General features: G+C 38.9%; 1 pseudogene; it reads right to left on the bottom strand.

The window, feature by feature from the left end:
* Positions 1-595: 595 nt before the first annotated feature.
* Positions 596-20,864, bottom strand: part of LOC101139767 (uncharacterized) — a 175,049-nt pseudogene continuing 154,780 nt past the window's right edge.

The following is a 20,864-nucleotide window of genomic DNA, read 5'->3' on the forward strand; positions in this document are numbered from 1 at the left end:
AGTTAGAAAGTGGCAGAATTGGCCGGGCGCGGTGGCTCACGCCTATAATCCCAGCACTTTGGGAGGCTGAGGTGGGGCATCACGAGGTCAGGAGATTGAGACCATTCTGGCCAACATGGTGAAACCCCGTCTCTACTAAAAGTACAAAAATTAGCTGGGCATGGTGGTGCTTGCCTATAATCCCAGCTACTCCGGAGGCTGAGGCAGGAGAATTGCTTGAACCCGGGAGGCAGAGGTTGCAGCGAGCCAAGATCGTGCCACTGCACTCCAGCCTGGTGACAGAGCAAGACTCCTTCTTAAAAAAAAAAAAAAAAAGAAAGAAAAAAGAAAGTGGCAGAGTGGCAGAATTTCAACAAAATATTGAAGATGAAGAATACAAAATGAATCTGTAGTCAAAGGTAAAAGAAAATGAAAGGAGTTGGACATGAAAGGTCTCCATTTGGTCGTCGATATCAGGAAACACTACCGAAAATGATGAAATTGTATCACTTCAATCCTGAGTGAAATACACATGAATTTTGGGAACAACTTATTCCAGAGAGAATCCCACCTTCAACCTAATGGGAAGGAAGTAGGAAGTAATTCCACCACTGAGTAAAAGTTCAAAGCCTCAAAGTTTTACTTTGCGTTTACTGTGGGTTTTGGCTTGAGGATCTCAGCATAAAAGCAGCTCTCTATCTCTTTGACAGGCAAAAACTCAACTAAGAGGAACAATGACATACAGAGAGAACTATAAAACTAAACACAAAGGAAAGCTATATCAATTTCAAGTGGCTACACGTTTTGCTGAGGCTCAACTCTGGTTTTGCCGGGCCAGGTCTCAGGACCTCAGCATCACCTCCTGCCTCAGCCTGGTTGTTACCCTTTCTTCTGGGAGGCTTCTGCTTCCTAGACCTTGAGAAGGTCTGGCAGACACAGCTTAGGAAACTGCCAAAGCAGAGTGGTGGTGATGCCAAGGATGTCACTGCAGGAGAAGAGGGCCTGGGCTTCTGAGCCACCGAGAGCTCACAGGACTGGATCTGACATTCCTGATGCATCACACCGGAACCCTCTTCCTGCAGACACTGTAATCTGTCCTGTAAGTAAAAGAAAGAAATTAAAAGCCCTCAAAGACAATAACCATGTGCATAAAGAAAAAAGGACATGACTCTCTGAGCCAAGCCTTTTTTTTTTTTTTTTTTTTTTGAGACGGAGTCTAGCTCTGTCGCCCTGGCTGGAGTGCGGTGGCGCGGTCTCGGTTCACTGCAAGCTCCACCTCCCGGGTTCACGCCATTCTCCTGCCTCAGCCTCCCGAATAGGTGGGACTACAGGCGCCTGCCACCACGTCCGGCTAATTTTTTTTAATTTTTAGTAGAGACGGGGTTTCACCATGTTAGCCAAGATGGTCTCGATCTCCTGACCTCGTGATCCGCCCACCTTGGCCTCCCAAAGTGCTGGTATTACAGGCACGAGCCACCGTGTGCGGCCGCCAAATCTTTTATGTTCTATCTGGGACCAATGACCCCAGTTTGTTTCTCAAGCTCCATACCCCCAATTCTTCCTACTCCAGGTGAAGAGCTGTCACTATTTTTCTTACAGAAGAGTGACAATCCCAGGATTTTGCCACCCCTACCTCATGGAGAAGGTCAGGAGTATGTTCCTGGGCACTGAGTAGAGTTGGCTTTTTGTCTACAGCCTCATCTTCTTCACTTTGTGGTGGTGTTGAAGGTGTTGGAGGAACAGGGGAGCACTAGGCCTCCATTTTCTCCTTCCTCCTTCTTTTTGTCCTTGTGGCCTTCATATGATGCCTATACTTTTTGAGGAGTGGGTCTAGCTTTCTCCTCTGGACTGGAAGCATGGCGGGATCATGTGAAACCTCAGCCACATGACTCTGGTGTCCCCTCCAATGGCTCTTTTGATGATTTCACACTTCTTTTCAGAGGGTCTTTTTCCCATAGATGAAATCTCTCTTCTGTATCCTGAGCATCTGCTGATGTGCTCAAGTCATCGAGAACATGTCTTGGGATAGAGATTGGAGATTCCCTATCTCTTTCATTGATGAATTTTTTTTTTTTTTTGACCCACTATGGTGACCCCAGCCAGCTTTGCAGGAACAAGGAGCTCACAACACAAGGGCCAAGAGTCAAATGCTGAAGAAAATAGTTAGTACAGTGAATCTTTCAAGTGATGTATCCTTAGCTATCATAGATACAAAAGATGTACTGATCTCAGATTTCTCCTCTGGATTTACTAAAGGAGTTCAATTACCTCCAGAAAGAGAGTCCTCAGGTTGTTCTTCTTGGCCTAAGAGATTTCATATTTCCTAAAAAGAGAGAGAGAGTCATTGAAGTACTTGCTCCATGGACAATGGAGTTCCTTCTAGTCACACATAACCACAGTTCACAAAAACTCTACCAAACATCATAAATTCCTAGGTAGTAATTATATTTAACAACTTACCAGAATGTGTATCAGAATTATCCAGGGTGTTTGTGAAAATACTCATTTATAAGCTGTACCCCAGACCTACTTAGAATCTTGAAAGCTGGATATAAGGAATTTGCATTTTTTTCCTACTAATTCAGTTGATTTTTATGCATCCTAAAATTTGAAAACTACGGCTTTAGAGGGACACTGAATCCAGTATTTTACAGGGCTATGAAGATGACTGTTAAAAAAATAAAATCTCACTTTCCCCTACAGATATTTCCCTAATGATGTCAGTCCATAATGATATTTCTCCTCTGAAATCTTTTAATCATTATCACTTAATTTGGTATGTTATCCTTTGTTACATTCTATTTTAATTTAAGTTTGAAACCTTGTATGTATATCTTCTAACCAGATTATAAGTTTCTCAAAGGCAGGGATGCTCTTAGACTTAGTGTTCCACTCTGGTTTGCCAGTATTAGGAGCTTAGTAAATTGAATGAATATAAATATTAATAGGTTTATGTCCCAGTATAAAAGGACTGATGTGAGATGAGACTGCTCTGTAAGAAGAGTTCTAGAGTAACAATGTAAAGAGGACATGAGCCCTGGGAACAACCTAGTCCAACTCCCAAATTTTACAAATGGGGAAGATGAGGCTCAAGTAAGACAGCAACTTGCCTAAAGATGAGGTTGGCAAACTTTTTCTGTAAAGGGCCAGGCAGTAAATACTGGAGGCTCTGTGGGCCATATGGTATTATCAGAAGTATTCATCTCAGTATTGTAGCAAGAAAGCATTCGTAAACAATGAGTAAACAAACAGTCATAGCTACGCTCCAATAAAACTTTATTTTCCCAAACAGATGGTGGTCATGATTTGGCCTGCAGGCTATAGTTTGACAACCTCTGGCTTAAAGTCCTACAACTAGTTAGCCACAAAACTGAGATTAGAAGTCAAGTCACCTAACTCCCAGCAAGTTCTCTTTCTACAGAAGAGCAGAAGACTAGAATGAGAAAGAATTTTTTTCAGTGAAAGGAAGGGCTGTCAAAGAAGAGGTCAAAATATGCCTGGGCAAATAATACTTCTGTGCTCTCTGATGACCCTTAGTCATTTACACAACTAGTTAGCTAAATTCTGAAACTGGACAATTTTCAAACAAATTCATAGATTGGCCTTCAAAAGGGTGAGGGAGGGGAGTTAGGCTCCACATTTTCTATCACACTTGCCTAGAAAACCATGCTATTTAGTCTCTTTTTAAGCAATAGAAAAGCCTACAGATAGATAATGGAAAATACTTTATTTGCTCATCTTTCGAAATTACTGTGACCTGTGAATATGGTTCCACATTGCAGAGTCCAGGGATCAAAGTTTCAAGTAACTATCAGAGAAACATGGAAACTGAGATATGATTCCTAGGTTATCGAAGAAGCTAAAACTTTACTTCCTAAACCAAGATGCTCTTTAATAACAAAAGTAGTAAGAGTATTAAAGATTAAGTTCCCCAAAGTCTTGAGAGTATTTTTAAATTTGGGAATTTCTGAGAACTTTGAAGTCCATCTTGAACTTTCTGTTCTATTTTTACTCCACCTCTAACGTGTTCCTCACCTCATGTCATTATTTTGCCTTCACATAGTAGATGCTGAACAAATATTTGTTGACTTATAAATTGAAGGATTAGTGAAAGAATGAATAAAACAAATGCTTTGAGAAAGTTCCTTGGCTCGTGGCTATAGAGAATAAAGCAGGACTGGCAATTTCTGCCAGAGGATATTCAATGCTTTTTTGTTACCCTTCGGCGAAGCTAACAGTGCCTTCACATTGCAAATGTCAATGAAAGTTTCATGAATGAATTAATACATTTGATGTAGGCCACTTAAGTTACAATTACCTGTCACAAAAGATGGTATCAAAAGAATTTATTTACTAATATATTAACATGAAATTCTTTATATTAGTAATTGGGTTTCGTTTAATACTGCTGGGAAAGTTTGGTAAAATCTCTGAGAGGGAAAAAGCCCCATGTAATATGACAGAATGCTGGCCCACCTTCTATCTGTTCCCTCTATCAAGAGCAACTATAGAGGCAGCAACTATAAGAGCATCAACCACAGAAGCCCCCAAACAGGTGGAGATAGGACTAAAAAAGGAGTAAACATGACAAATTCAAGCCTCAAAAAGTCAACCTTGCTTCTCCATCACCTTAGAAATGGCCCTGAGTTAGGCCCGCATCATGCTTCAAGTGTACTTTTACAAGGTTCTACTCTGAGTCTGGCCTCTGTTATCTGGAATCCACCCTCCATAAAAGAGCTAGAATGTATCTTTCTAAAAGAAATCTGATCATGTGACTCCTCTGACTAAAGCTCTGCTCCCTACAGGTCCTTGATGATCTGATTCCATGCCATCTGTCCAACTTCAACTCCAACACTCACCCTCAGGTATCTTATGCTGCTGCAGAAACAGACTGCTTGCCATTTCCTGAGAGCACCATACTTCTTTAAACATTCATCCTTTTACCTGCCACGCCCCTGCCCCTCTTCACTACCTGGCCTACCTATATTACAATTTCTAAGAAAATTAGCTGACTTCCTCAGGCAGAAAAAAATTGATTTATATTCTTGCATAACATTCTGTCCCTAAAAATACCATTCGACTGAATTATAATAAGCTGTTTAACTATCTATCACCTTCATAAGGCCTGGAGTTCCCTGAGAGCAGGAACTCTCTAATTACTTTATCCCTAGCATCTCCATGGTTCTTGGCACCAGGAGGGCATTCAGTCAATGTCTGTGGATTTCAAAATGAAAGTTTTTATAGACTGCCTCCCAGAACCTGGGCTCTAGGGGCCAATTCTCCCCTTTATCTGGGACTCTTTCTGAGGAGGACAAAGCTGAACAGGTCTGGCTAGGTACTCAGAAAAGAGCTGCTCAGGTAGTGGTTAACACCACTCAGTCCAATTCTATTCTAGAAGCATTCTTCCACCCACATTCTTATTAGAATCATACGAATAAGGAATGCTACCTAAGGAGGTCCTTTGGTCATTCAGACCCCTGGCTCCCCTGCAGGTCCACTTCCTTCCTGCCTTACCAGATTTCTCTATATTCCTGGTAGACCCTCAGCATGCCGTGGTCATCCCTACCTCCCTATGCTGGTCCATGTGGAGCCTCCCTGAAATCTCAATGATCGCTGCGTTTTCAGTTTTTAACCCAGCATCAGCTATCTCATCCCCAGAGAACACACACCCAGCATCTTCTGTTTGGTGTCCCTATCCTGAGGAACCTCTTCCCCTAGGACTAGATATGCTGACATGCAAGGATGCTATTCAAACCACATGGATCTTTTACATAACAAGATGCAAAAGAGGTTTGTACCACATGAATCTCACTGAGTCTGGAACACATAATTTCCCTGGATTTCACACATTAGAAATAATTGGGTGTATAAAACATATGAATTCACATCACAATCTGAGTCCATTTGTCTCCCCAAACCTGTTTCACTTCAACTTTCTTTGTGAATAATTTTTTCCCCATTTTCACCTATTACCCTAGGCAAAGCTGAGAGGTTCACAGCCCTTAGATGAATTTGCTGCCTAAGCAGACTCAAAGCCAACTTAGAAGTCTTAAACAACAAATTTTTGGCCAGTAAAGTTTTAAATGGTCCTGAAGTAGAGACTAGAGAAAAAATTCACTAATCATTATTGACAGTGAAGTGACTTTCCTTCTTTAATGGGACAGAAATGATTGGCATGAACCAACTTTGTTTCTCAGTGACTCGCTAGAGAATTAAATAACTGAAGCATCAAACAACAATTTTCTTTGAAGATGACCTTTTTCATATTAAATGAAAAGCTGAAGAGCTAGTCTCAAAGGAAAAGTAAATGAATAATCTGTGAGGGCAACTATTCATTCCTGAGTAGACAGTTAAAAGAGAGAGAGAGCGAGAGAGAGAGAGAGAGACTAAAATATAATAGTAAACATCACAGACTGTTGCATTACAAATTAAGTGCATCTTCCATTTTCAGGGTAACACTGAGAGTCTACCATGAATCAGACACTAGAATAGGAGCTCTTCCAGATGGTTATCAAAAAACTTACACTCATCAACATAATTTAAATAGTTGTTTTGTAACGTAGCAGACATCAGGGTCACATGGAGGGCTTTTAAAATACATCATTGGGCTCCATCCCTAGTGTTTCTGATTCTGTAGGTCTTGATCCAAGAGAATTTGCATTTCTTTTTGTTTGTTTGTTTTGTTTTTTTCTTTTACTTTAAGTTCTGGGATACATGTGTAGAACGTGCAAGTTTGTTATATAAGTATACATGTGCCATGGTGATTTGCTGCACCTATAGACCCATCATCTAGGTTTTAAGCCCCACATGCATTAGGTATTTGCCCTAATGCTCTCCCACACCTTGTCCTCCAACCTCCAACAGGCCCCAGTGTGTGATGTTCCCCTCCCTGTGTCCATGTGTTTTCACTGTTCAACTCCCACTTATGAGTGAGAACATGTGGTGTTTGGTTTTCTGTTCTTGTGTTAGTTTGCTGAGAATGATGACTTCCAGCTTCATCCATGTCCCTGCAAAGGACATGATCGCATTCTTTTCTATGGCTGCATAGTATTCCATGGTTTATATATGCCACATTTTCTTTATCCAGTCTATCACTGATGGGCATTTGGGATGGTTCAAAGTCTTTGTTATTGTAAATAGTGCTGCAATAAACATATGTGTACGTGTGTCTTTATAGTAGAATGATTTATAATCCTTTGGGTATATACCTAGTAATGGGATTGCTGGGTCAAATGGTATTTCTGCTTCTAGATCCTTGAGGAATTGCCACACTGTCTTCCACAATGGTTGAACTAATTTACACTCCCACCAACAGTGTAAGGTGTTTCTATTTCTCCACAGCCTTGCCATCATCTATTGTTTCCTGACTTTTAATAATCATCATGCTGACTGGCGTGAGATGGTATCTCATTGTGGTTTTGATTTGCATTTCTCTAATGACCAGTGATGATGAGCCATATGCAGAAAACAGAAACTGGACCCCTTCCTTACTCCTTATACAAAAATTAACTCAAGATGGATTGAAGACTTAAATGTAAAACCCAAAACCATAGAAACCCTGGAAGAAAACCTAGGCAATACCATTCAGGACATAGGCATGGCCAAAGACTTCATGACTAAAACACCAAAAGCAATTGCAACAATAACCAACAATGACAAATGAGATCTAATTAAACTAAAGAGCTTCTGCACAGCAAAAGAAACTATCATCAGAGTGAAATGGCAACCTACAGAATGGGAGAAAATTTTTGCAATCTACCCATCTGATAAAGGTCTAATATCTAGAATCTACAAGGAACTTAAACAAATTTACAAGAAAAAACAAACAACCCCATCAAAAAGTGGGTGAAGGATATGAACAGACACTTCTCAAAAGAAGACATGTAGGCAGCCAACAAAAATCTGAGAATTTGAATTTCTAACAAGTTCCTGGGTAATGCTACTGGTCTGGAGACTGCACTCTGAGAACAGCTGCAAGATGAGGCACACTGACACAAAATAATTAAAAAAACAGGAATTTCTAACCACTTACAATGACCAAATGTGAGATGCATAGATTCTGAAATGATTATCTGGGGAATTGTAAACTCCAGCCATGCTGTCCACCATCTTGGGGCTTTTCAGAGAATATAGCCAAAGGCAATATGCCTGAAATGTGGGTACTTTTGACATTGGATTTGCCAACAGGTCTTTTCTCCATGAGGACCTCAGCACCCAACACCTCCCCTCCCAGGTTCAACCTCAGACTAGTTACAAAGCTCGAAAATGTGAATGTCAATGAAGTTGTCTAACTATTTAAAGGCTAGGAATGCACGTATAAAGCAGTCACAAAATAGTTTTACTTTTCTAAATAAAATAATTGAGTATCATCCTTTTGTTAAGTACCTGCTCTTTACTAAAATTTCATGATCTCATTTTAAAACTTTACCCCTCTGGGCTGAAAATCAATGCAGAAGATGAGATGCTATAACCTTTGATTTAGCCTAATAAAACAGTAACAAATAACATATTGAGTGGGTGGTTAAATCTGATAATATTTTGTGCTGAATTTTCTGTAGTAATTCAATTAAAAATCCTATTGGCCAGCCACCAGAAAGTATACAGATCACCAAAGTTTTATAGCATTCCATATTTATTCTTAAAATAGCCTATATTAATTTGATGCCTTTACTTACTAACTTAAATATCTCAAGTAGAGTTTCTTCCAAATATAATTTAGAATAACCATTTATATTTGTGCTGTTTAAAAATCTCTGTTGGCTCATGCCACTGCAGTCCTTAAAATTCCCATTAAAGAGAGAAAAAAACTAATTAGAAAGAGAATATATTACAAAAGCTGTATTAATATGACCCCCACAATATTTCTTAAAGGTTCTGAAGAACCAATTTACTCTGGCTCCTCTATGCTTTCCTTCAATTAGTAGGGCCCCCAGAAGAGCCAAATTGCCACTCAAAGAAAGCTGAAGCCATTCAGAATCACTGAATTGTTTGGTTGCATTTAATCCTGCCAGGGTTCCTAGCCAAGGAGTCAATGATCCTAGGCTCTCTTCATGCCTTTTCCAATGACAGCCTTGAAGCATTCCAGAAAACTTTAGCACTTCCTTTTTTAACCAAAAATTGCGCATAACTCTCCCAAATTCTTAGTCTATAATTTATCATAAAACTCTTTGAGATCCTCTTGTGAAGACAAATGGCAAGGATTATTGAACTTTAAATTGTGATCCTTCAATGTTATATGCACTAGATCATAACTCTATGGCTTTGGTTCCCTCATAAAACTAAACCACAGAGTCATTCTTTTCATTTCAAGCTTAACAGCACACAGGCCCATGGGTGACGCAATATAAACACTCTGGAGTAATTTCTCAAAACCAAATCTCTTCTCAAAAACAGACTAGCAACTCAGTGGTGTGTAATCTCTCCTCTGAACCTGTGAAGTTTGTAGTTCTCAGGCCACCCAAGTAGAATAATGAGAATAATGTTCATGTGTTAACGTGGGACAGGCCTAAGAATTGTCTGTAATTACAGAACTGGGGGTTAGAACCAGTTCTACCATTCTGTTGCCCCAGATAAGTCACCAAGTCAGGTGATTCCTTTTGGGGGAGAAAAGTGAAGTCTCAGGTTTACAGATTTTTATTTTTTACCTTAGTTCACAGAATTTGTTTAATCGAAATCACTGGTTTATGACACGCTCTGGCCATTGGTCCATGCATGGCCCTCTTTTTTAATTTATTACTTTAAATTGGCATTTTTAACACACATACTCTAAGGTATATAGCTGAGAAAAAATTTTGCAAAATATGCACTGAAGTATTCATATAAATGTTCATAGTGGTACTATTACAATAGCAAAAACCTGGAAAAAATCAGATGTCCATTGTCAGGATACTGTAGTAGACTTTCACAGGGGAATAGTAAACAAGAGTCAAATGAATAAACTACAGCTATTCACAACAATATGGAGTTATTTAATGTTTCTGAGTCTCTGTTTTGACCTCCTAAATGAAGACAATATCATTTACCTTATTATTTTCTGAAAATAAAGCAGATACTGTATGCAAAAACCCTTAGAAAATTATAACTAGTAAATGTTACTATAACTAGTTAATGTCACTTATTTTCCTCCATATTCCCGATCACTTCTCAGGTTGTACAAGAATAATCTGGAAACATCACACTAAAGAAGAGGAAAGCAGTATAATCTGGAGGACTCAAATTTAGAGTCACACCAAAGGGATCCAAATCCCTGATTCAGCAATTATTTTCTGTGTGAACTCAGGTAAATTAACCTCTCCAAACCTCAGCTTTCCCTCATGTGAAGTAGGAATAAAATTAGTAACTATTTAATTGGACTTAAATGAAGTAACCCCAGTTCTTATTAGCACACTGCCTGATACACCATAATAAGTGCTCACATCAGTGATAGGGTTATATTAACAGGGATCCCTTTTACATTTGTCAAGTGAACAGAGTTGCTTTCCCCTGCCCTTACCTTCCCCTCAGTCTCAACACAATAGACACACACACACACACACACACACTCTCATGCACAAATATATTTGCTTTGCTTTTTCTTTTCTTGCTCTTCAACTCCTCATATCTATAATATAATTGAGAGCAGTACATAAGCACAATAATTAGACCTGGGGTTTCTGCCTTGGACATCAGGCAATAAATAGGCACAATTCAGTCTAATTAAAGCACCCTTAAATGTAAAGTTACCCTAAGAACTTTTCACAGAATTTCAATTGAAAGTGAGGTTCATTTGCATCTTATTACTTAAAAGAACTGCAAATAGGGAAAGGCAACAATTTCCACAATCCACATAGAGTAATAAAAAGTATGGGAGTAATTCTTTAAATGTAAACCTAATTGAAACAAAAATGATTAAATGATTGTATTTAAAACAAACATTTAGAAGGACATGCTTTACATTTGTTGAATTTGGTAAACCAGACACCTGCCTGGTCAGGTCACAAGGGAAGAAACTGGGACCTGAAACTAGACCTACCCATCAGAGAGGATGGCTCAGTTGCAGGTGCTGGGAGAATGTCCAGTCTGGCAAGCAGAACAAAGTATCTGAAGAATATGGCAGAACACAAGGATTGATAATGCAGCCAGGAAATTGGTATCAGGAGGCAAACATGAAAGAGCAGAAGTTCACTCAATACGAAAGCACGGCTTGGTGCCAAGAAGCAGCTAAACGTGTCCCAAATTCAGGCAGGCAGCATCAGAAAGCCTTATCTACCATAGTAGAGCCACGGTCAGACTGTGGAACAGGAGCTGGACCCCGGTGGCTAAGAGGGAGAAAGAATGGCAAACGTAAGGTTGGGTCTTAGGTGTTCTTAGAGGACCTGGGCAGATCTGGCAAACTTTTAAAACAGGAACTCAATTCTGGGTAATGGGAGAAGAATGCGGGTATGAGAACTGCAGCATAAGGTAGATACTGAATCCAAGGAACGAGAGACATACATGACTCTAGAAATTACAGCAAAAGCCAAAGGCAGACCAGAAGCCAAACTAACTTGATGCTAAGGAAGAAAAGTGTTGGATTGGAACTCCTTAAATGCCTCCTCTCCCAGGTAAAGCCTGGCCACAGGGAGCTTAGAAGGCTGAGTGAACAGGCTGAAGTCATGGTGAGGAGAGAGGTCTGCAGAGACTGGAAACTAGGAAGGACTTGACAATAACAAGATCAGGAAAACCAGGCCCATAGTTCCAATTTTGTAATCAATATAATTACCCTGAAACTTTCTAAGCAACAAGTAGCAGCACTCTTATTTAAATCAAATCTCGCACGTATAATTAAGAAAATCCATGTATGTTTGTTTTAATGAATTTGACCTATAACAAGATAGGTTATTTTTGCTACCCAGTCCACTGTCCACAGAAGATGAAAAAAAAAGTAACCCTTTTCCTATTTTTCTCTCCTTTTCATTAGTGTGTAAATTTAACCTATGAAAATGAATTGCCTTTCTGAATTTCTTCTCATCTCTGAAATACAAAGATGTCTCTCTCTAAAAAAAACAGTAAATACATTTTTTAAGTTTTTGTCATTCTTCTGAGAGCAACATCTTCTAACAGGGCCCTAAAGCATTGAACCCTAATAATAAAAATGCAATATAAAAGTTATTAATGTATTTAGCACACCACTATGTGTTACTACCTGCCACAAAGTGACACTCACACACAAAATGTCTGTCATACCCATGGCCCAATTCACTTTGGAGAAGAATCACCAAATAGCCATCCTTGGAAGTCAAGGATCTCCTCTTTTGGTATGAACACTCATAAGATGAAGACAGAGTAGTTTCATAAGCCAAACATGCCCATTTCTGTTGTGACAGCCTACCCCTAAAATGTAACAGCCAGACCACTGGCAGGCTAGACCCCTAGACTATACAGAAGCAACAAGAATCAGCAACTGGCAAGTGTCTTCATAGCCAATGTCAGCATGTCCTAATGAGCAAGTGATATTTAGCTGAATAAGTATTCATGAGCAACTGCTTCTGGAATGCTCCAAAGCCTGATAATTAACAGCTGTGTGCTGCAATTAATTTTTATTTATGCTTTAGATATCCAGGCAAGATATTATTTCTTGTGGATGATGGATTCATACTTCATGTTGAGTCTCAAAGCAGCAATAAGATAGAAACACCAATGTTGTTTTTGTTTTTATTTTCTTCTCAATTCAAATGCTCTGCTATTTGTAACTCAAACCACCACACTGCCTTGCATTCAGTAAGAAAATTCCAAAGCCCATGCAAAGACCATGAGGGAAAAGCTGGCAATGGCGTCCAAGGCTTTCCCCAGGTATTCAGAAACCCTTGGAGGGTGTCCAAAGATCTAAATTAAGATGATGACACTGAAGTCTCGGCAGTCTCAATTCACCTCAGGGGCCCCTGTGGTCATGTTATTTCATTCAACAAATGTTAATTGAATGTCCACTATATGCATGGTACTGTTCAGAAGTTTGCAAAATTCAGGGGTTGCTTTTCCAGGTCCTTTCTAGCTTTATGATTTTATAGTTAAGAAAATACACAGACCAATACCTCAAGAAGTTTACAATTCTGAAGGTGACATCAGATTATACAAAGAAAATAACAATAACATATGACAGGATGAATAAGTGCCATACAATTGGCAATACAAGAGGCAAGTATTGTAAGACAGCAGAGAGGAGAGTGCTTTGAATATCAAGTTGAAGAGCTCTATGGCCGGGGTTCTCAAACTCTAGTACACAGCTGGGTTTGTTAAACAAATCACTGGGCCATACCAGCAGAATTTCTTTTCTTTTTTTTTTTTGAAATGGAGTCTCACTCTGTCCCCCAGGCTGGAGTGCAGTGGCCCGATCTCGGCTCACTGCAACCTCCACCTCCCTAGTTGAAGTGATTCTCCTGCCTCAGCCTCCCAAGTAGCTGGGACTACAGGCATGTGCCACCACGCCTGGCTAATTTTTTTGTATTTTTAGTGGAGACAGTGTTTCACTGTATTAGCTAGGATGGTCTCAATCTCATGACCTCATGATCCGCCCGCCTCAGCCTCCCAAAGTGCTGGGATTACAGGTGTGCAGTAGGTCTGGGGCAGGACCCCAAAATTTACATTTCTCACAACTTTCCAGGTAATGCTCATGGGGCTGGTTCAAGAACATCTTGAGACCCAGTGCTCCATAAGAAGCCATCAAAGTTTACTTACTGCAGAAGGGGAAAATAAAGCAATATGATGAAACAGTGTTTTGAGAAAGTTAATCTAGAGACAGTGGATAGGATCTGTTAGAAGGAGGGTGACAGATTTACAGCCAGCTCCAGGGAGGGAAATAATCCAGGACAGAAGGCTGAGATTTCAAAGAACTGGCTTGACTAGCACAAAGTTGCTATTTGGAGACTTTAGTTCAAAAGGATTCCTAATGCCAGGAACAGACCTTGAATAAGGATAATTTGGCCCTCCTGTTTCCAAATCTCTCCAGAGATGATAGAGAATCTCTTGAAAACCACGTACAGCCTTAACATGGAGCTGTCCATATTATCCAGATAGAAGAGGTTCAGAACCCTCTATTCATATTTTTATCAAGTTTCTCCCTGCATTATAAACTCCTACCATTTGAGGCACTACTTTAGGTAAAGGTGCTGACTCCCTAAGGCCTGTTAAAGTTGGTATATATTAGCCTGCACCTCAAAGTCTTGCTCCTTCTGTCATCACCAGGGAACAAAAGTGGTATTTCTCTTGAAACTCCAGCTTTAGGAACTCAGCTCTCCATAATGTTCTTTTACATAATAAGTCATTTGGATCCTCACATACTCCAGCCAGTAATTGAAGACATAAGAATCTCCACAGCTTTACTGCAAGAAGGGGAGTCTTTGAACACATGTTATACACATGTCAGCAAATTGAAGGTATGTGGTGGTTACCAAGTTGTCTTTTCTCACTTCCCCTCAAAAGAATAATACATATTAAATAATAATAACAATAAATAATAATAATAATAAAGGTGGCTTGCTTTATTATTTCAGGTCAGCCAGCTAAGGCCTCTTAGCACCATGTCACACTGTCCACCCCTTATCTCAGCCCCCTCAAGCCAAATATCCCAACAGCTTTTCTCAGCTACTTGACATACATCTGCCCTTCCCCTCTCCCCAAACCCAAAGGCCATTCCTGACCTCTGTCATAAGTTTACAGAGTTTCACTCAATAATAGGGGAGTCTATCTGAAGTCACATTAAGCTTTTTGTTCCCAAGACCTGGCCCCTCTTTGCTTTGTTCACCTGTTCTGGTCATTCATGGTGTATGCCAAAGTCCCTGTCTCCATTTCTTGCAGATGTGGGGCCTGCTGACACAGACATTTGTCACTTTGTCAGCCTGGGCCCTGTCCCAACCCTTTCTCAAACATTCTAGAGTAAATTTACAGCCATCTGTAATCCATCCCTTTCAATTAAAAAATGGGGAGGGGAGAACAAGCTAGAGAGCTTTATCAATGTTCTTTGCTATGTATTGTCCAAAGTATGAAGCCTCCACACTTCAGTAACGATGTATAGGAGATTCCGGCCAGATTCCTCAGCCCTCCTTTACCTGCCCCTCCCCTATTTGCTCATATTTTGGCAGGGTCTAATCGGTTCCATTTTGACCAGGTTTGTCCTTCAGGTTTTCTCTGTCCATCCAAGTACTGACACCCCAGGGAGAAGGGAAAAGAGCTTTGTTATGTATCCTAGTCAGCTGGCTGAAGGGCTTGCTTCCATCTTGTTCTGTTGGCATTTAGTAAGTATCAGGCTGTAGGCTAGTTGCTGAGGATACAAAGATGAATTACAAACAAACAAACAAGCAAAGAAACATGGTTCCTAGTGTCATGGAGCTTTCAGTCTAGTGGGCATGTACCAATGCCCTGACTTCTTAAATTTATGTAAAAGACCAGAAATATTAATGTGGAAGTGATAATCCTATTTGGAAATAGGCCAGAGATTTTAAAATATTAAATGCGTATCTCATTGTGTAAGAAGTCTCCTTAAAAATTACTTTAAAAAAACGGAAAGGATTTACACCTTTTTCAGTCTGTTTGACGGCCCAGACAGAAAGGCGGTTCTAAAGATTTTGTCACAGTGTAATGCAATCTCCCTTGATTGTTGCCCCAGGTGCCTTTCCCTCAGTGAAATCTATCATTAAAAGAAACTCCTACATGTCAGATGAAATGAAATGGGGGGAAGAATAAGAGAAGGTCTTTTTCCCACCTTCCGGAGTTGGCACTAGTGAAAAATGTATTCATGAAATTGTGTTTCTAATACAAACACCAACTTTTCACCTAGCAGCAAAGCTCTTTCACTTTCTTGCTACCTTTTTTATGATTATAAAAATAATACATGCGCACTGTAGAAAATTTATAAAATATAGGGAAGTATAAAGAGAAGAAAACCTGTAAGCTCATTTACCAGTGATAATCACTTCTAATATTTTGGTTTACTTCCTTCCAGTGTTCTTCGTTTTTCTATGTAAATAAGTATTCACAAACATACAAATATTTTGCATACCTGTTATCATGCCACATACATATAGATTTGTATCCTGCTTTTTTCTCTCATCATTAAATATAAAACACATTTGTACAATTAAATATTATTTTAAAACATTAGCAAGGCTATCTTCATACTTATGACTTTACTTCTCCCATTAATCTAAGTCCAAATCTTCTGTAAGAAAGACAGAGCTACTTCTCATTTACGTTAAACTTTACCTTGAGAACACATCAACGGAAAAGTAAAAAGAGGAAAATACTGTTAATAAAAATATCTGAAATCAATTAAGAAATAGGACATTTCTGCACACTTCACTTTCCTTCCTGAAGAAAATTCCAGAAAAGTCACAAGAGGCGAGGGTGGTGTCCAATTCTCTCTTCAGATCTAACAGGTAGGTCTTTACGATTTTATAGTAAAATCCAGGGTCCTGACTATAGACCCTCTTCCTAGAAGCATATATGGCTTTTTTTTTTTTAAGTTTGGAATTTCAGTTCAAAGACTTGGTTGCACAAATATAGCACAAAGTAACCTGATCGGACAACAATCTATCTTTTAAAAACAAATAGAGATTTTTAAAACCTGGCTGGAATCTCCTCCACATCGTTACTGAAATGTAGAGGCTTCATACTTTGGACAATACAAATTCAGAAACTTTTTAACATAAAGTTTATAGGGAACAAACTAGTATTTAAATTATATATTAGATTTAATAACTATTAATTATTTTGAATACAGTTTTAATGTTGACTTGATGATAAAAGTAGCACATAATCATTCAAGCCACTTTGTTTTATGTCTTATTCTCTGAATAACCCTATGAGGTCTGCATGTAGGCAGAGAAATATTGCTATCCCAGTTTCAGAGACAAGGTCTTTAAGATTCTGGAAATGTTAAATGACTGGTCCGAGCTCACACAGTAAGCCAAAGAACTGGGGTCAGAAACTTTTAATGTAAGCACATCATTCTTTTCAAATAATTTATTTTAAGCATCTTTAAGAGAACTATGGTTTGCCTATATTCTGTCTTGTTCAGAAATGTATGGCATTCTGTCCAATTCTGTCACAAAACATATTTTAAGTGGAAAATTGACAGTCTCGAGTTGGCTCCAGAGGAGGGTGATCAAGACTGTGAGAACTATGGAAACCATGTTCTATCACCAATAATGGATGAAGGAATTTGGTATATTTAGCCTGGAAAGAGAAGATCAAGAGGAGATAAGAGAGTTCTTTTAATGTCTGAACGGCTGTCAAATGGACAGACAAGCCGACTCGTTCGTTCCACATTGCTCCAAATATCAGGCAAGAACAATGAATAGAACTTCAAAAGAAACAGGTTCCTGCACAATAAGAGATTTGTCTTTTGAACCAATGGAACTGTTCAAATGTGGAGAAAACTACTCTCTGTAAGAGAGTGAATGCCTCTGCCCTGGACACATTTAAGGAAAAGCTGGCAGGGATGCTGTGTGATGACTTTTTTGGTTCCTTATATCTTCCATTTATTTTTTCTTTGTTTTTCTTGGCTCATGAACGCAATATACAGTACACAGTATATGACAGAAGAGAAGCTGCTATGAGTCAGGTGCTTCCAAACTGTTTCCCAGAGGAAAAAAATCACCTGGGGTAGTCGAACGAGGAGCCTGGGAAAGTTGGGTTTAACAAGTGCCTCAGGTGAATTTTATCATCATGGAAGTTTAAGAATATTTTTCAAAACATCATTTCATTTAATCCTTACAACAATCCTGCAGGGCAGATGAGAAAATTGAGGTTCAGAGTTATTTAGCAATGTGCCCAAAGTCACATAGCTATTAAATGATAGAGAGGGATTCACAGTGAGGGAGTTTGACCTGGAGTCTGAGATATTACCCTCTACAAGACACTGAAAGGAAGACACTAAGAAAGGAAATGGGAAACTTAAAAAAAGCCTTTATTAAATGTGCATGTTGAAGTTTTAAAATATAAGTCATGAGTCCTTTGCATGCACAGTAAAATGTGGAGGTTTGTAAATGATAGTATTCGGATTCAGGCAGGAACTATGTTGAAGTTCACTTTTCTGTCTTTCATGAATAATTATGAAAAGGGTGTACTAACCAAATAAATAATTTCAACATGATTACAAAGAGAATAACATTTTAATGCACTTAGCAGAAGCAATTTACATGCATACAATTAATGTGCTAATTTCAGTGATCTTTAGCTATTCATTAAAACAGGCCTGGCAGGTCCTGTACTTGGCAACACTTTGTTAGTCATTTCCTGCTATTACTTTATGTACTCAAAAGTAATCAGTCATCTATAATTTAAGAGTTTTCACTAATTAAATAGCCCTTTTTCTAATTATGTCCAAATTAGAGAGGTTAGTGTGTGGATAAATATGTTTGTGTTTGGTTCATGTATTCAGAGATGGTGATTTCTCTGCATGTGGCAACAAAGACCAACATGTGATCAATAGTCTTTAACACAGAGCATAGAGGAATGTTACAGTGAGAAAGAAGGACCTTTTGACTTAAAATCTGAGCAGTAGAGAAAAAGTATTGTCATTGAGATGGGCTTTATGTTCAGCCTTGTAAACCTAGCAAGGTCTGGATTTGTTGCCCTTCAGGGAATAATACGAGGATCATCTGTTTTTTCAGGCCTTTGCCCAAGAGATGAAATGGAATGAAGGTTCAGGGAGAAAAGGAGTTAAAGGTTGTGTTTGCAGGAATGCGTTTGCTGACATTGATCTATGGGTAATTTTGTGATTGTAGGTTTATTCACAAAGGGGGTTCAAAAAACAGATCAATAATAAAGCAATGGTGAAGATGCTGAAGAACAGGTGATTAATGAAAAATATAGTGAAGGTGCAATCTGCCATGTAGTATGAATGCTCCTTCATTCAGCACCCTATAAATAAATATGCATCAGATAGAACGAGAACATTCCGTTCGAATATCATTAGAGCCAGGCAGAATCTCATCAGAGCCCATGCTTCAAAGAGCAGTTCCTCATGTCCATGGAAGCAAGTTTAAATTCTCTTGTGTAAACTCTGTAAGCAGTTCCACTCTTGCATTATGCATGATTCTGACATCTTGTAACATGAGCAGTGTTCTAAAAGTGATTTCCAATTTTATTTCATGTGTTATGTTTTAACGATGCTATTTAGGTTAGCATTTTACTTTGGCCACATAGTATCTTGTTACATTTCCTCATATAGCATTTAATTACAGTAGCAGTACTATAACTTAATACTATATAGATAGACAAGGATTTAGTGTAGCCTTAAAAGAATTTGTTGCCTTTAAAGCCAATGCTTTGTTCTGTCATTTTTATTGTGCTGATTTAATATGTAATAATAAGTGTTAGGCAGGATCCCAGCTCCTTATACCAGGGAACTGATAATGAGTCGTGCTAAAGTGAATACCAAAATCTAAGACAACTAAATGTTACAGTGGGTTATGTGTCTTTCCTAGTATAACAACACTCAAGTTCTTAAATACAAAACTCCAAGAGGAATTAATCCTCAGTAATCTTGTGATGAAGCAGAAAGCTTCACTTGTCCCATTCTTGGATCTCTGTTATCTTCTTTTGCAGAAATCCAGGCTTTTCTCCCTATTGACCCCTGCCCTCAAGAAAGGATTTGAAATTAGGCTTTAGCACCTAGAAAATATCATGTCAGAGAACTTACTCTCCTTATTTCATATGTATCTAAGTCTTATTATTTTGAAATACCAGTTTCCCATTTAAATTATTTAATTAGCTAGTCGTCATGGGTAGTACCTGGGTAGCAAAAGTGCAAGCAGTTTTCTTTCAGATCTCTCTATTTTTTAAAGATCCAGGTAGAGACCATATCTACACTGCATGAAGGATAAAATTAAATGTTTTCAATTAAATTCTTAATTTGGTCCATGAGTCAGAGAATTGAGGAATAAAATAACTATTTTTTAAAATTTTTATTTATTATTGTTATACTTTAAGTTTTAGGGTACATGTGCACAATGTGCAAGTTAGTTAAATATGTATACATGTGCCATGCTGGTGTGCTGCACCCAGTAACTCGTCATCTAGCATTAGGCATATCTCCCAATGCTATCCCTCCCCCCTCCCCCCAACCCACAACAGTCACCAGAGTGTGATGTTCCCCTTCCTGTGTCCATGTGATCTCATTGTTCAATTCCCACCTATGAGTGAGAATATGCGGTGTTTGGTTTTTTGTTCTTGGGATAGTTTACTGAGAATGATGATTTCCAATCTCATCCATGTCCCTACAAAGGACATGAACTCATCATTTTTTATGGCTGCATAGTATTCCATGGTGTATATGTGCCACATTTTCTTAATCCAGTCTATCATTGTTGCACATGTGGGTTGGTTCCAAGTCTTTGCTACTGTGAATAATGCCACAATAAACATACGTGTGCATGTATCTTTATAGCAGCATGATTTATAGTCCTTTGGGTATATACCCAGTAATGGGACGGCTGGGTCAAATGGTATTTCTAGTTCTAGATCCCTGAGGAATCGCCACACTGACTTCCACAATGGTTGAACTAGTTTACAGTCCCACCAACAGTGTAAAAGTGTTCCTATTTTTCCACATCCTCTCCAGCACCTGTTGTTTCCTGACTTTTTAATGATTGCCATTCTAACTGGTGTGAGATGGTATCTCATTGTGGTTTTGATTTGCATTTCTCTGATGGCCAGTGATGGTGAGCATTTTTTCATGTGTTTTTTGGCTGCATAAATGTCTTCTTTTGAGAAGTGTCTGTTCATGTACTTTGCCCACTTTTTGATGGGGTTGTTTGTTTCTTTCTCATAAATTTGTTTGAGTTCATTGTAGATTCTGGATATTAGCCCTTTGTCAGATGAGTAGGTTGCGAAAATTTTTGCCCATTTTGTAGGTTGCCTGTTCACTC

Source organism: Gorilla gorilla, chromosome 2 (assembly GCF_029281585.2).
Source record: "Gorilla gorilla gorilla isolate KB3781 chromosome 2, NHGRI_mGorGor1-v2.1_pri, whole genome shotgun sequence".
Taxonomy (NCBI): domain Eukaryota; kingdom Metazoa; phylum Chordata; class Mammalia; order Primates; family Hominidae; genus Gorilla; species Gorilla gorilla.